Source organism: Diceros bicornis, chromosome 24, assembly GCF_020826845.1.
Source record: "Diceros bicornis minor isolate mBicDic1 chromosome 24, mDicBic1.mat.cur, whole genome shotgun sequence".
Lineage (NCBI taxonomy): Eukaryota > Metazoa > Chordata > Mammalia > Perissodactyla > Rhinocerotidae > Diceros > Diceros bicornis.
In genome coordinates, this window is record NC_080763.1 from 50,095,748 (window position 1) to 50,111,099 (window position 15,352).

Here is a 15,352-nt window from a genome sequence, read left to right on the forward strand (position 1 = left end):
ACACAGATGCTGGCAGACACCATTGGAGTTCTCCTGTGGCCTGTTAGCCCAGGGTCTGCTCCACCCACTAGAACACTCATTTAATCCAGCTCAGTCAAGGAAAGCAGCCCACCCTAGGGACTGGCCCCACCCAACAACAAGCCCTCAGGCAACTTCTGTGCCTGGGTTCTCTGAAGCCTGGAGAGTGGCTCCACTTCTGTGGTGCACAGCATGTGTGAGGAGTGGGTGGAGTGTGTGGGGCATTGGTGGAGCGTGTGAGGCCTTGGCCATAGGCGACTGGGTCCACTTCAGGGGTTTGGGGCACGTGCACGGGGCAAGGCAGTGTTGATTGTGTGTGTGGCCTTGTTGGCAGTGGGGCTTGTCAGCTTCAGAAAACTTGTGCTTCTCAAACAGCCACATAGGAGATCAGCCCCACCTTCCAAGCCTGAAACAACTGGGTGCTCCTGTGCCTGTGACCAGCCCCACCCAGCTGCAATCCTCACAGAGCTGACAAGAGCCTTATAGGCCAGAGGCCTATAGCAATTGTAAGCCCCTGAGCCTAACAACCAGCCATGCCAGGGGCCTACTCACTTAACAGAAAGAGGGCAACAAGAATGTACTATTAGACCCTGCAGCCAACTGTGCTGGGGCTCCCCACACCCAATAAAGAGACTGGAGGCTCCACAACAACCACACGCAGCTGAGAGTTACAACCAGCCAGCCAGGGGGACAGCTCAGCCTCCCTGGGCACCTATAGCAAGAACAACCGTGCCACGACAGAAGGACACATGTAGCCCACATAGGGACACTCCTGGAACAGTTGGAACTGGTGATCAGAGGAAGCACATGGCTGGGCATCATAGGGCATCACTTACATAAGGTCACCTCTCCAAGATCAGGAGATATAGCTGATGTACCTAATACATGGATACAAGCACAGAGAAAGAGACAAGATGAGGAGGCAAAGGAATACATTCCAAGTAAGGGAACAGGACAAAACCCCAGAAAAAGAACTAAATGAAACAGAAATGAACAATCTACCCAACAGAGAGTTCAAACAAAGAGTCATAAGGATGCTCACTGATCTTGGGAAAAGAAAGGATGAACTCAGTGAGAACGTCAACAAAGACATGGAAGATATAAAAAAGAACCAATCAGAAAAAAAGAATACAATACTGGGAAGGAAAATTTCACTAGAGGGACTAAAAAACAGAGCAGAGGATACAGAAGAATAGATCAGTGAGCTGGATGAAAGACTAGAGGAAATCATCCAAGCTGAACAGATAAAAGAAAAATGAATTAAAAAGAGTGAGGACAGTCTAAGGGACATGTGGGACAACATCAAGTGCACTAACATGCATGTTACAGGTGTCCCAGAAGGAGAAGAGAGAGACAAAGGGGCAGAGAATCCATTTGAAGAAATAATAGATGAAAACTTCCCTAACCTAAGGAAGGAAACAGACATCCAGGTACAGGAAGTACAGAGAGCACCAAAAAATATAAACCCAAAGCGGCCCACACCAAGACACATCGTAATTAAAATGTCCAAAATTAAAGATAAAGAGACGATCCTAAAAGCTTCAAGAGAAAGGCAACAAGTTACTTACAAAGGAAACCCATAAGGCTATCAGCTGACTTTTCAGTAGAAACTGTACAGGCTATAAGAAAGTGGTACAATATATTAAAAGTGATAAAAGGAAAAAACCTACAACCAAGAATACTCTACCTGACAAGGTTATTATTCAGAATGGAAGGAGAGGTAAAGAGTTTACCAGACAAGCAAAAATTAAAGGAGTTTATCACCAAGAAACCAGTCCTTCAAGAAATGCTAAAGGGACTTATTTAAGGGGGAAAGAGAAAACCACAACCAGGAAAAAATTACCCATATCCATGATAAGAGGATAATGGATACAAACGCCCAAAAATTTGTTAGATATGATATCAGAACCATAAAATGTAGATGGAGAGGAGTAAAAGTGTAGAGCTTTTAGAATGAGGTCAAACTAAAGAGATCATCAACTTAATACGGATTGCTGTATACGTGGATTATTATATATGAACTCATGTTAATCACAAACCAGAAACCTATAATAAATACACAAAGAACAAAGAGAAAGGAACCCAAACACAATAATAAAGAAAGTCATCAAACCACAAAGGAAGAGAGCAAGAGAAGAAGAAAGGAGGAGAGAAGAACTACTAAAACACCCAGAAAAAAGTAACAAAATGGCAGTAAGATACTTATGAATAGCTACTTTAAATGTCAATGGACTACACGGTTCAATCAAAAGGCATAGAGTGGCTATTGAATAAAAAACAAGACCTATATATATGTTGCATACAGGAGACACACTTCAGACCTAAAGACACTTACAAACTGAAAGTGATGGGATGGAAAAAGATACTCCATGCAAATGGCAATGAAAAGAAAGCTCGGGTAGCAATACTCATATCAGACAAAATAGACTTTAAAACAAAAACTGTCACAAGAGACAAAGAAGGACACTACATAATGATCAAAGGAACAATCCAACAAGAGGTTATAACACTCATAAATATCTATGCACCCAACGTAGGAGCAGCTAAATATATAAAGCAATTATTAACAGACGTAAAAGGAGAAATAGACAGTAACACAATAATAGTAGGGGACTTTAACACTCCACTTACACCAATGGATAGATCAACCAAACAGAAGATAAAATAGGAAACATTAGCCTTAAAGGACACACTAAATCAGATGGATTTAGTAGATATTTACAGAACATTCCATCCAAAAACCAAAGAATACACATTCGTTTGAAATACACATGGAACATTCTCCAGGACTGATCACATTTTAGGCCACAAAACAAGCCTCCATAAATATAAGAAGATTGAAATAATAACAAGCATCTTTTCTGACCACAATGGTATGAAACCATAAATCAACTATAGGAAGAAAATCAGAAAAGCCACATATATGTGGAGATTAAACAAAATGCTACTGAGCAATGATTGGCTCAATGAAGAAATCAAAGGAGCAATAAAAAAATATCTGGAGACAAATGAAAATGAATTACGACATGGCAGAATTTATGGGATACAGCAAAAGTGGTTCTAAGAGGGAAGTTTATAGCAATACAGGCCTGTCTCAACAACCAAGAAAAATCTCAAAGAAACAATCTAACAGTGCACCTAAAGGAACTGGAAAAAGAACAAACAGAATCCAAATTCAGTAGAAGGAGGGAAATAATAAAAATTGGAGCAGAAATAAATGAAATAGAGACTAAAAAAAAGTAGAAAAAAATCAATTAAACCAAGAGATAGTTCTTTGAAAAGATAAAATTGACACACCTTTAGCTAGACTCATCAAGAAAAAAAGAGAGAAGGCTCAAATAAGTAAAATCAGAAATGAAAGAGGAGAAATTTCAACGGACACCTCAGAAATACAAAATGAGTGCATACTATGAAAAGGTATATGCCAAAGGATGGGATAATCTAGAAGTAATGGATAAATTCTTAGAATCATACAACCTTCCAAAACTGGATCAAGAAGAAATAGAGGATTTGAATATACGAATCACCACTGAGGAGATTGAAATGGTAACCAAAAACCTCCCCAAAAATAAAAGTCCATGATCAGATGGCTTGGTTAGTGAATTCTACCACACATTCAAAGAAGACTTAATACCTATCCTTCTCAAACTCTTCCAAAAAATTGAAGAGGAGGCAAAGCTTCCTAATTCATTCTATGAAGCCAACATTACCCTGATTCCAAAACCAGACAAGGACAACACAAAAAAAGAAAATTGCAGGCCAATATCATTGATGAACATTGATGCAAAAATCCTCAACACGATACTAGCAAATCGCATACAACAATATGTTAAAAAGATTATACGCCATGATCAAGTGGGATTTATTCCAGGTATGCAGGGATGGTTTAACATTCGCAAATCAATCAATGTGATACACCACATTAATAAAGTGAAGAATAAAAATCACATGATCATCTCAATAGATGCAGAGAAAGCATTTGACAAGATACAGCATACATTTATGAAAAAAACTCTAAATAAAATGGGTATAAAAGGAAAGTACCTCAACATACTAAAGTCCATATATGACAAACCCACAGCCAATATCATCCTCAATGGTGAAAAACTGAAAGCTATCCCTCTAAGAACAGGAACCAGACAAGGATGCCCACTCTCACCACTCCTGTTTAACATAGTACTGGAAGTCCTAGCCAGAGCAATCAGGCAAGAGAAAGAAATAAAAGGGATCCAAATTGGAAAGGAAGAAGTGAAACTGTCACTATTTGCAGATGAAATGATTTTATATATAGAAAACCCTAAAGAATCCACCAGAAAACTTGTAGAAGTAATGAACGAATATGCTAAAGTTGCAGGATACTAAATCAACATACAAAAATCAGTTGCATTTCTATATACTAACAACGAAGTAGCAGAAAGAGAAATTAAGAATACAATCCTGTTTACAATTGCAACAAAAAGAATAAAATACCCAGGAATAAACTTAACCAAAGAGGTGAAAGAGCTGTACACGGAAAACTATAAAACATTGCTGAAAGAAATTGAAGATGACACAAAGAAATGGAAAGACATTCCGTGCTCTTGGATTGGAAGAATTAACATAGTTATGATGTCCATACTTCCTAAAGCAATCTATAGATTCAATGCAATCCCTATCAAAGTTCCAACAACATTTTTCACAGAAATAGAACAAAGAATCCTAAAATTTATATGGAACAACAAAAGACCCCGAATAGCTAAAGGAATCCTGAGAAAAAAGAACAAAGCTGGAGGTATCACACTCCCTGATTTCAAAATATACTACAAAGCTATAGTTACCAAAACAGCATGGTACTGGCACAAAAACGGACACACAGATCAATGGAATAGAATCGAAAGCCCAGAAATAAACCCACACATCTATGGAGAGCTAATTTTGACAAAGGAGCCAAGAACATACAATGGAGAAAAGAAAGTCTCTTCAACAAATGGTGCTGGGAAAACTGGATAGCCATATGCAAAAAAATGAAAGTAGACCCTTGCCTTACACCATACACAAAAATTAACTCAAAATGCATTAAAGACTTGAATGTAAGACCTGAAACTATGAAACTTCTAGAAGAAAACATAGGCAGTATGCTCTTCGACATCGGTCTTAGCAACATATTTTCAAGCACCATGACTGACCGGGCAAGAGAAACAATAGAAAAAATAAACAAATGGGACTACATCAAACTAAAAAGCTTCTGCACAGCAAAGGAAACCATCAACAAAACGAAAAGACAACCTAACAATTGGGAGAAGATATTTGCAAACCATACATCTGATAAGGGCTTAATCTCCAAAATATACAAAGAACTGATGCATCTCAACAACAAAACAACTAACCACCCAATTAAAAAATGGGCAAAAGACCTGAACAGACATTTCTCCAAAGAAGATATACAGATGGCCAACAGGCACATGAAAAGATCTTCAACATCATTAACTATTAGGGAAATGCAAATCAAAACTACAATGAGATATCACCTCACGGCCGTCAGAATGGCTATAATTAACAAGACAGGAAATAACATGTGTTGGAGAGGATGTGGAGAGAAGGGAACTCTCATACACTGCTGGTGGGAGTGCAAACTGGTGCAGACACTATGGAAAACAGTATGGATATTCCTCAAAAAATCAAGGATAGAACTACCATATGATCCAGCTATTTCACTGCTGGGTATTTATCCAAAGAACTTGAAAACATCAATGCATAAAGATACATGCACCCCTGTGTTCATTGCAGCGTTATTCACAATATCCAAGACTTGGAAGCAACCTAAGTGCCCATCAAGGGACGAATGGATAAAGAAGATGTGCTATATATACACAATGGAATACTACTCAGCCATAAGAAACGATGAAATCCAACCATTTGTGACAACACGGATGGACATTGAGGGTATTACGCAAAGTGAAATAAGTTGGAGGGAGAAGGTCAAATACCGTATGATTTCCTTCATTAAGTAGTAGATGACAACAACAATAAACAAACACATAGAGACAGAGATTGGATTGGTGGTTACCAGAGGGGACGGGGAGAGGGAGGAGTGTGAAAGGGATAATTCGGCACATGTGTGTGGTGATGGGTTGTAATTGGTATTTGAGTGGTGAACATGATGTAATCTATGCAGAAATAGAAATATAATGATGTACACCTGAAATTTATACAATGTTATAAACCAATGTTACTGCAATAAACAAAATTAAAAAAAATAACAAAAACAAAAAAAAAATTTCTATCAGTCTCTGGATATCAGTTTCTAGTTTGGTCAAATTTCTGACAATAAGTTGCTAAATCCTTTCAAGTATCTTACCAGATTTCAGCTGGGACAAACAGTAAGTATACTTGGCAGTATTGAAAAACTCCATTAATCTTTAATGTAGCAGTTTCCCAGGAAATCTCTCAGAGTCTTTGTAGTTCTGGGTGGGGCTCACTCCCTTACTTTACAGGCCCAGATGCATAAATTTTATTTAATTTTTTGTTTATTGCAGTAACATTGGTTTATAACATTGTATAAATTTCAGGTGTACATCATTATACTTCTATTTCTGCATAGATTACATCATGTTCTCATGTTCACCACCCAAATACTAATTACAATCCATCACCACACACATGTTCCATCACCACACACATGTTCCTAATTATCCCTTTCGCCCTCCTCCCTCCCCCCTTCCCCTCTGGTAACCACCAATCCAATCTCTGTCTCTATGTGTTTGTTTTTTGCTGTTATTATCTATTACTTAATGAATGAGATCATACAGTATTTGACCTTCTCCCTCTGACTTATTTCACTTTGCATAATACCCTCAATGTCCATCCATGTTGTCACAAATGACTGGATTTCATATTTTCTTATGGCTGAGTAGTATTCCATTGTGTATATATACCATATCTTCTTCAGCCATTCGTTCCTTGATGGGCACTTAGGTTGCTTCCAAGTCTTGGCTATTGTGCATAACGCTGCAGTGATCATAGGGGTGCATGTATCTTTACGCATTAGTGTATTCAAGTTCTTTGGATCCAGCAGTGGAATAGCTGGATCATATGGTAGTTCTATCCTTAACATTTTGAGGAATCTCCAGACTGTTTTCCATAGTGGCTGCACCAGTTTGCACTCCCACCAGCAGTGTATGAGAGTGCCCTTCTCTCTACATCCTCTCCAACACTTGTTGTTTCCTGTCTCGTTAATTATAGCCATTCTGACGGCCGTGAGGTGATATCTCATTGTAGTTTTGATTTGCATTTCCCTGATAGTTAATGATGTTGAAGATCTTTTCATGTGCCTGTTGGCCATCTGTATATCTTCTTTGGAGAAATGTCTGTTCAGGTCTTTTGCCCATTTTTTAATTGGGTTGTTAGTTGTTTTGTTGTTGAGATGTATAAGTTCTTTATATATTTTGGAGATTAACCCCTTATCAGATGTATGGTTTGCAAATATCTTCTCCCAATTGTTAGGTTGTCTTTTTGTTTTGTTGATGGTTTCCTTTGCTGTGCAGAAGATTTTAGTTTGATGTAGTCCCATTTGTTTATTTTTTCTATTGTTTCTCTTGCCCGGTCAGACATGGTGCTTGAAAATATGTTGCTAAGACCGAAGTCGAAGAGCGTACTGCCTATGTTTTCTTCTAGAAGTTTCATAGTTTCAGGTCTTACATTCAAGTCTTTAACCCATTTGGAGTTAATTTTTGTGGATGGTGTAAGGTAAGGGTCTACTTTCACTTTTTTGCATATGGCTATCCAGTTTTCCCAGCACCATTTGTTAAAGAGACTTTCTTTTCTCCATTGTATGTTCTTGGCTCCTTTGTCGAAGATTAGCTGTTCATAGATGTGTGGGTTTATTTCTGGGCTTTCGATTCTATTCCATTGATCTGTGTGTCCGTTTTTGTGCCAGTACCATGCTGTTTTGGTAACTATAGCTTTGTAGTATATTTTGAAATCAGGGAGTGTGATACCTCCAGCTTTGTTCTTTTTTTCTCAGGATTCCTTTAGCTATTCGGGGTCTTTTGTTGTTCCATATAAATTTTAAGATTCTTTGTTCTATTTCTGTGAAAAATGCTGTTGGAACTTTGATAGGGTTTGCATTGAATCTACAGATTTCTTTAGGAAGTATGGACATCATAACTATGTTAATTCTTCCAATCCAAGAACACTGAATATCTTTCCATTTCTTTGTGTCATCTTCAATTTCTTTCAGCAATGTTTTATAGTTTTTGGTGTACAGAACTTTCACCTCTTTGGTTAAATTTATTCCTGGGTATTTTATTCTTTTTGTTGCAATTGTAAACAGGATTGTATTCTTCATTTCTCTTTCTGCTACTTCGTTTTTAGTGTGTAGAAATGTAGCTGATTTTTGTATGTTGATTTTGTATCCTGCAACTTTACCGTATTCGTTTGTTACTTCTAATAGTTTTTTGGTGGATTCCTTAGGGTTTTCTATATATAAAATCATTTCATCTGCAAATAATGACAGTTTCATTTCTTCCTTTCCAATTTGGATCCCTTTTATTTCTTTTTCTTCCCTGATTGCTCTGGCTAGGACTTTCAATACTATGTTAAATAGGAGTGGTGACAGTGGGTATCCTTGTCTGGTTCCTGTTCTTAGAGGGATAGCTTTCAGTTTTTCACCATTGAGGATGATATTGGCTGTGGGTTTCTCATATATGGCCTTTAGTATGTTGAGGTACTTTCCTTCTATACCCATTTTATTCAGAGTTTTTATCATAAATGGATGCTGTATCTTGTCAAATGCTTTCTCTGCATCTATTGAGATGATCATGTGATTTTTATTCTTCATTTTATTAATGTGGTGTATCACGTTGATTGATTTGCAAATATTGAACCATCCCTGCATCCCTGGAATAAATCCCACTTGTTCATGGTGTATAATCTTTTTAATGTATTGTTGTATGCGATTTGCTAATATTTTGTTGAGGATTTTTGCATCGATGTTCATCAGTGATATTGGCCTGCAATTTTCTTTTTTTGTGTTGTCCTTGTCTAGTTTTGGTATCAAGGTAATGTCAGCTTCGTAGAATGAGTTAGGAAGCTTCCCGTCTCCTCAATTTTTGGGAAGAGTTTGAGAAGGATAGGTATTAACTCTTCTTTGAATGTTTGGTAGAATTCACCAGGGAAGCTATCTGGTCCTGGACTTTTATTTTTGGGGAGGTTTTTGATTACTGTTTCGATCTCCTTACTGCTGATTGGTCTATTCAAATTCTCTATTTCTTCTTGATCCAGTTTTGGAAGGTTGTATGATTCTAAGAATTTATCCATTTCTTCTAGATTGTCGAATTTGTTGGCATATAGCTTTTCATAGTATTTTCTTACAATCTTTTGTATTTCTGAGGTGACCATTCTAATTTCTCCTCTTTCATTTCTGATTTTACTTATTTGAGCCTTGTCTCTTTTTTTCTTGGTGAGTCTAGCTAAAGGTTTGTCAATTTTATTTATCTTTTCAAAGAACCATCTCTTGGTTTTATTAATTTTTTTCTATTTTTTTTAGTTTCTGTTTCATTTATTTCTGCTCTGATTTTTATTATTTCCCTTCTTCTACTGATTTTGGGCTGTGTTTGTTCTTCTTTTTCCAGTTCCTTTAGGTGCATTGTTAGATTGTTTATTTGAGATTTTTCTTGGTTGTTGAGATAGGCCTGTATTACTATAAACTTCCCTCTTAGAACTGCTTTTGCTGTATCCCATTAATTCTCTCATGTTGTATTTTCATTTTTATTTGTCTCCAGGTAGTTTTTGATTTCTCCTTTGATTTCTTTGTTGACCCAATCATTGTGCAGTAGCATTTTGTTTAATCTCCAAGTATTTGTGGCTGTTCTGAATTTCTTCCTGTAGTTGATTTCTAGTTTCATACCATTGTGGTCAGAAAAGATAGTTGGTATCATTTCAATATTCTTAAATTTATGTAGACTTGATTTGTGGCCTAATATGTGATCAATCCTGGAGAACGTTCCATGTGCATTTGAAAAGAAAGTGTATTCTTCGGTTTTTGGATTTAATGTTCTGTATATATCTACTAGATCCATCTGTTCTAGTGTGTCATTTAAGGCCAATGTTTCCTTATTGATCTTCTGTTTGGACGATCTATCCGATGGTGTAAGTGGAGTGTTAAAGTCCTCTACTACTGTTGTGTTACTGTCTATTTCTCCTTTTATGTCTGTTAATAATTGCTTTATATATTTAGGTGCTCCTATGTTGAGTGCCTAGATATTTACAAGTGTTATATCCTCTTGTTGGATTGTTCCCTTGATCACTATGTAATGCCCTTCTTTGTCTCTTTTTACAGTTTTTGTTTTAAAGTCTATTGTGTCTAATATGAGTATTGTTACCCCAGCTTTCTTTTCATTGCCGTTTGTGTGGAGTATCTTTTTCCATCCCTTCATTTTCAGTTTGTGAGTGTCTTTAGGTCTGAAGTGTGTCTCTTGTATGCAGCATATATATGGGTCTTGTTCTTTTATCCAACAGCCACCCTATGCCTTTTAATTGGAGCATTTAGTCCATTGACGTTTAAAGCAGCTATTGACAAGTATGTACTTACTGCCATTTTTTAACTTTTCTTTTCTCAGTGTTTTAGTAGTCCTTCTTTGTTCCTTTCTTCTTCTCTTACTCTCTTCCATTGTAGTTTGATGGCTTTCTTTAGCATTATGTTTGAGTTCCTTTCTCTTAGTTTTTTGAGTATTTATTATAGGTTCTGGTTTGTGATTACCATGGGGTTCATATACAGAATTTATGGTGTCTTTAGTTAGACCTCTGCCTGAAAACTCTACTCTTTAAGTCCCCTCCTCCTACATTTTATGTTTTGGATATTATATCTAACCTCTTTTTTGTGCATTTATATTCATTACCCTCTTATCATGGAAATAGATAATTTTTTTCTATTTGTGGTCTTCTCTTTTCCCCTTACATAAGTCCCTTTAGAATTTCTTGTAGTACTGGTTTCTTGGTGACAAATTCCTTTAAAATTTTTGCTTGTCTGGGAAGCTTTTATCTCTCCTTCCACTTTGAATGATAACCTTGCCAGGTAGAGTATTCTTGGCTGTAAATTTTTTCCTTTTAGCACTTTAAATATATCATGCCACTCTCTTCTAGCTTGTAAGATTTCTGCTGATAAGTCAGCTGATAGCCTTATGGGGTTTCCTTTGTATGTAACTTGTCTTTCTCTTGCAGCTTTTAGGATTCTCTCTTTATCTTTAATTTTGGACATTTTAATTACGATGTGTCTTGGTGTGGGCCTCTTTGGGTTTATCTTGTTTGGTGCTCTCTGTGTTCCTGTACCTGGATGTCTGTTTCCTTCCTTAGGTTAGGGAAATTTTCATCTATTATTTCTTCAAATAGATTCTCTACCCCTTTGTCTCTCTCTTCTCCTTCTGGGACACCTATAACACGGATGTTAGTGTGCTTGATGTTGTCCCAGAGGTCCCTTAGACTGTCCTCACTCTTTTTAATTCTTTTTTCATTTACCTGTTCAGCTTGGGTGATTTCTTCTAGTCTTTCATCCAGCTCACTGATCTTTTCTTCTATGTCCTCTACCCTGCTTTTGAGCCCCTCTAGTGAATTTTTCATTTCCAGTATTGTATTCTTTTTTTCTGATTGGTTCTTTTTTATATCTTCCATGTTTTTGTTGACATTCTCACTGAGTTCATCCATTCTTCTCCCAGATCAGTGAGCATCCTTAACACTCCTAGTTTGAACTCTCTGTAGGGTAGGTTGCTCGTTTCTGTTTCACTTAGCTCCTTTTCTGGGGTTCTGTTCTGTTCCCTTACTTGGAACATATTCCTTTTCCTCCTCATTTTGCCTCTTTCCCTGTGCTTGTGTCTATGTATTAGGTAGGTCAGCTACGTCTCCTGCTCTTGGATAGGTGATCTTATATAAGTGATGCCTTAGGAGGCCTACAGTGTGCTTCCCTCAGTTCTCAATGTTCCAGGAGTGACCCCTATGTGGGTCATGTGTGTCCTTCTGTTGTGGCCTGTTTGCTCTCCCTGTATGCGCCCAGGGAGGCCTAGTTATGCTTCTGGAAAGCTGTTGTAATGCTCAGCTGCTTGTAGTTGTTGTGGTCCCTTCAGTCTCTTTATCAGGTGTGGAGAGCCCCAGCACAGTTGGCTGAAAGTTCTAATATCACATTTGTATTGCAGTATTTCTTTTAAGTTTGTAGGCCCCCAGCGTGGCAGATTGTTAGGCTCAGAGGCTTACAATTACTATAAGCCTCCAGTCTTTGGTCTCTTGTCAGCTCTCTGAGGATTGCAGCTGGGTGGGGCTGGCCTCAGGCACGAGAACACCCAATTGTTTCAGGCTTTGGAAGGTGAGGCAAACCCCCATGTGGGTCTTTGAGAAGCACAAGTCTTCTGCAGCTGACAAGCCCTGCCACCCTCAGGTTCACCTACACAATCAAAACAGTCCTGCCTGTGCGCATGCCGTGACCTCTTGAAGTGGACCCAGTCTCTCCATGGCGGGAGCCCCACACACTCCACCACTGCCCCACACTTTCCACTCGCTACTTGTGCATGCTCTGCCCCACTGAAGTGGGCCCAGTCGCCAGGCTGCAGAGAATCCAATCACCAATCTATGCAGGCCCACAGGTTGCCTGAGGTCTTGTTGGGTGGGGCCAGTCCCTATGGTGGGCTGCCTGCCCTGGCTGAGCTGGATTAAATCGGTGCTCTAGTGGGTGGGGCATTCCCTGGCTAGCAGGCCCCAGGGAGAAATTCAATGGCATCTACCAGCATCTGTGTCAACACGTCCACACCAGACCACAACAATGGCCGCCACCAATGTCCCAGTCCTTGGAGAGGTCTCACCTGTCACTGAGATGTGCTCAAAGCCTATCAGGTTAGTCTCTTTTCACCAAAGCACTGTGCACCTCTCTTTCTGGTGATTTTAGGTTGCATTCAGAAACCGGTGAATTTGTGCGTGGGCCCTTTAAGAGCCGGTTTTACTTTCTTTGTGAACCAGCTTTTCTGGGGGTGCTCCCCAATGTTTTAGTAGGAGGCAAAGTCAGATATTCTGCCACTCGTCTCGATTGTGCTGGGTCCACAAAATGCCTACAGTGGGCACACTCCCTGGCTCAGGGCCCCTCTCCTCCAGGGAGGGCTGTGTACATTTGGGCTGCTCCCGGGCGGCCGTGAGGTGCTGCAGCTTGTGAAGGTGGTGTTTTTTCTCTCCAGAAGGGAGTTTCTGCCTCTTCCACCTCAATTAGGATTGTCCTTTGTTGCAGGAGGTCCTCATATCCAGTTTTCAGTTCTCTCTCAGGGCTAATTTTTCCACGAGTAGTTGTAAATTGGCTGTGTCTGCAGAAGGAGGTGAGTTCAGAGTCTGCTTATGCCGCCATCTTGACTTCTCCTCCTCACTCCCTTCCTTTAAACGTACATTATGGGGGTGTCTGTAAAGCCACAACGTAATAGATTTTTCTTTTAGGTCCCTGTTATAACTTAATTTTTTTATTAGGCTTTTGGAACAAAACTTTCTAGAAGTTTATTTTGGAATTTTGAAGTCTTTGCTTTCAAGTGGAATTTTTAAATGATCTTGTCTAATTGGAACGTTCCTGCTAACGGCCAATGTAATTCCCCTGAAGCTGGTGGCAGTTTGGTGGGACTCTAAGCAGCATATGGAGTGCAACCCATTTGCTGAACAGCATTTCTGTCTGACAATCTCTGACCACAAAATGGGGTACAACTGCATTTTTCTCCGACCATAATTTGGGCCCCCCAACTTGACGACTATCAAGGCAAGACCTCAAGACCAAAACAAGGTTAGTAAGAGTTTGCTGTTCTTTGTAAATATTTATGGCTTCTAGAACCTTAATTTTTGAGCAATTGTGCCAGAAGGTGACAAGGCTGGCTCTTCAAAGATTAAAGATTTCTCTGTTCCATGGCTCTTATACCTAGTGCAAAAAAGACAAGTTTTAGAAGCTCAAAGGAGCCCCAAAGTGGCCACTGTAGTTTTAAATTATCCCCGTTATCTTGCCATCCATTGACAGTTGTCCCCATTTTGTTAAGCTCCTACTAGTGTCAGCATGAAGCCATCGGAGTTCCAAGGGGAGGCTGCCTGTTTCGGAATTGGTCGGCTCTTAGAAGTGCCACTTAATTTTAGTTCCGTTTTACTGTAAAGTCTGAGTAATTTCTGGGGACACTGTAGTGGGTCAGAAATGAGCTGTTTGTGAGTGTCCCTCCCTAAATGGTGTGAACACCCTCTTACGTGCCTCGGTTTCTTCTGCCAGCGGTCTCAAACTGCTGTGGGTGCTCAGAGCATTGGACACAGATCTTTATGCGTGCACCCCCAGACGAACCTTTAATTAATTAATGTGAATAATCACAATGGAGTTTCCTATGGGACCACTTTCCGTCACAAGGATTTATCCTATGACACTTCCACTAGTTTCTCATTCACCTGAGAACGCCTTTTGGCTGGAAGGAGTTGGTGTCCCTTCTCTTCAAACCTGAACAAATTCAGACTCTCATTTCTCTATCAACCAATTTGTTCAGGCTTTATAGACACATTTCTTTCCAATTTAAAGCAAAATTGAAAAGGTCCGCTTGCCCTATTCACTCCAAAGCTCCCCTCAGGGTCCCCTGGCCTGGGGCATTCACCCTAGTTTCTTCTTGCTTAAAACCTGCCCTCTAGGTTCCTGTTTCCTAGGACATTCCCGCTAGGTTTCTCTTACCTAGGAAGTGGGCCAGCTTTAAGACAACTAGTGTTAAGGCTTGAAAGAGATCATATAAAACTCTGGAGCACTGACTTAAAATAAGGTGGTCCATATTTCAGGCAAACTCAGCAGGGTCACTGAAGAATGCAGTGAAGAATGCACCCCCCCCCAGGGTGAGGGATTCAATGTAGATTCCAGCTGGCGTCCACTTGGTTTTTCTGAAATTCTGCCAACTATTCCAAGAACTGCAGACACAAACAATCAATAATCAATCTCTAAGTCAAATGTGGTGAATTAATTATATAAGCCAATGTGAGGACTATATGGCCTGGGAGAATGACCTTCACCAAGGATAGAAGCATTCTGAAGAAGCGGGGTGTACAGCATCGCTATGTGCAATCCTGGAACAAGGGACATACATCACCTATGACGGGAATATCTCTTTTACTACAGTCACAGGATCCTTCGTTAGCATAGTAGTTCAGTCGTCATGAGATGAGCCCCGTAGGTCAGGGAAGAAATGCTTCTCTACAAAGAGATGCTGATAAGGGGGTGAGGCAGATATCCCTATCTTTAAGGGCATTATTCTTGGCTATGGGTCACTGTAAATGTTTACAGCCAATGTACGATGCATACTCAACAGGCCATGTCAGGCCTGTCTGGAAA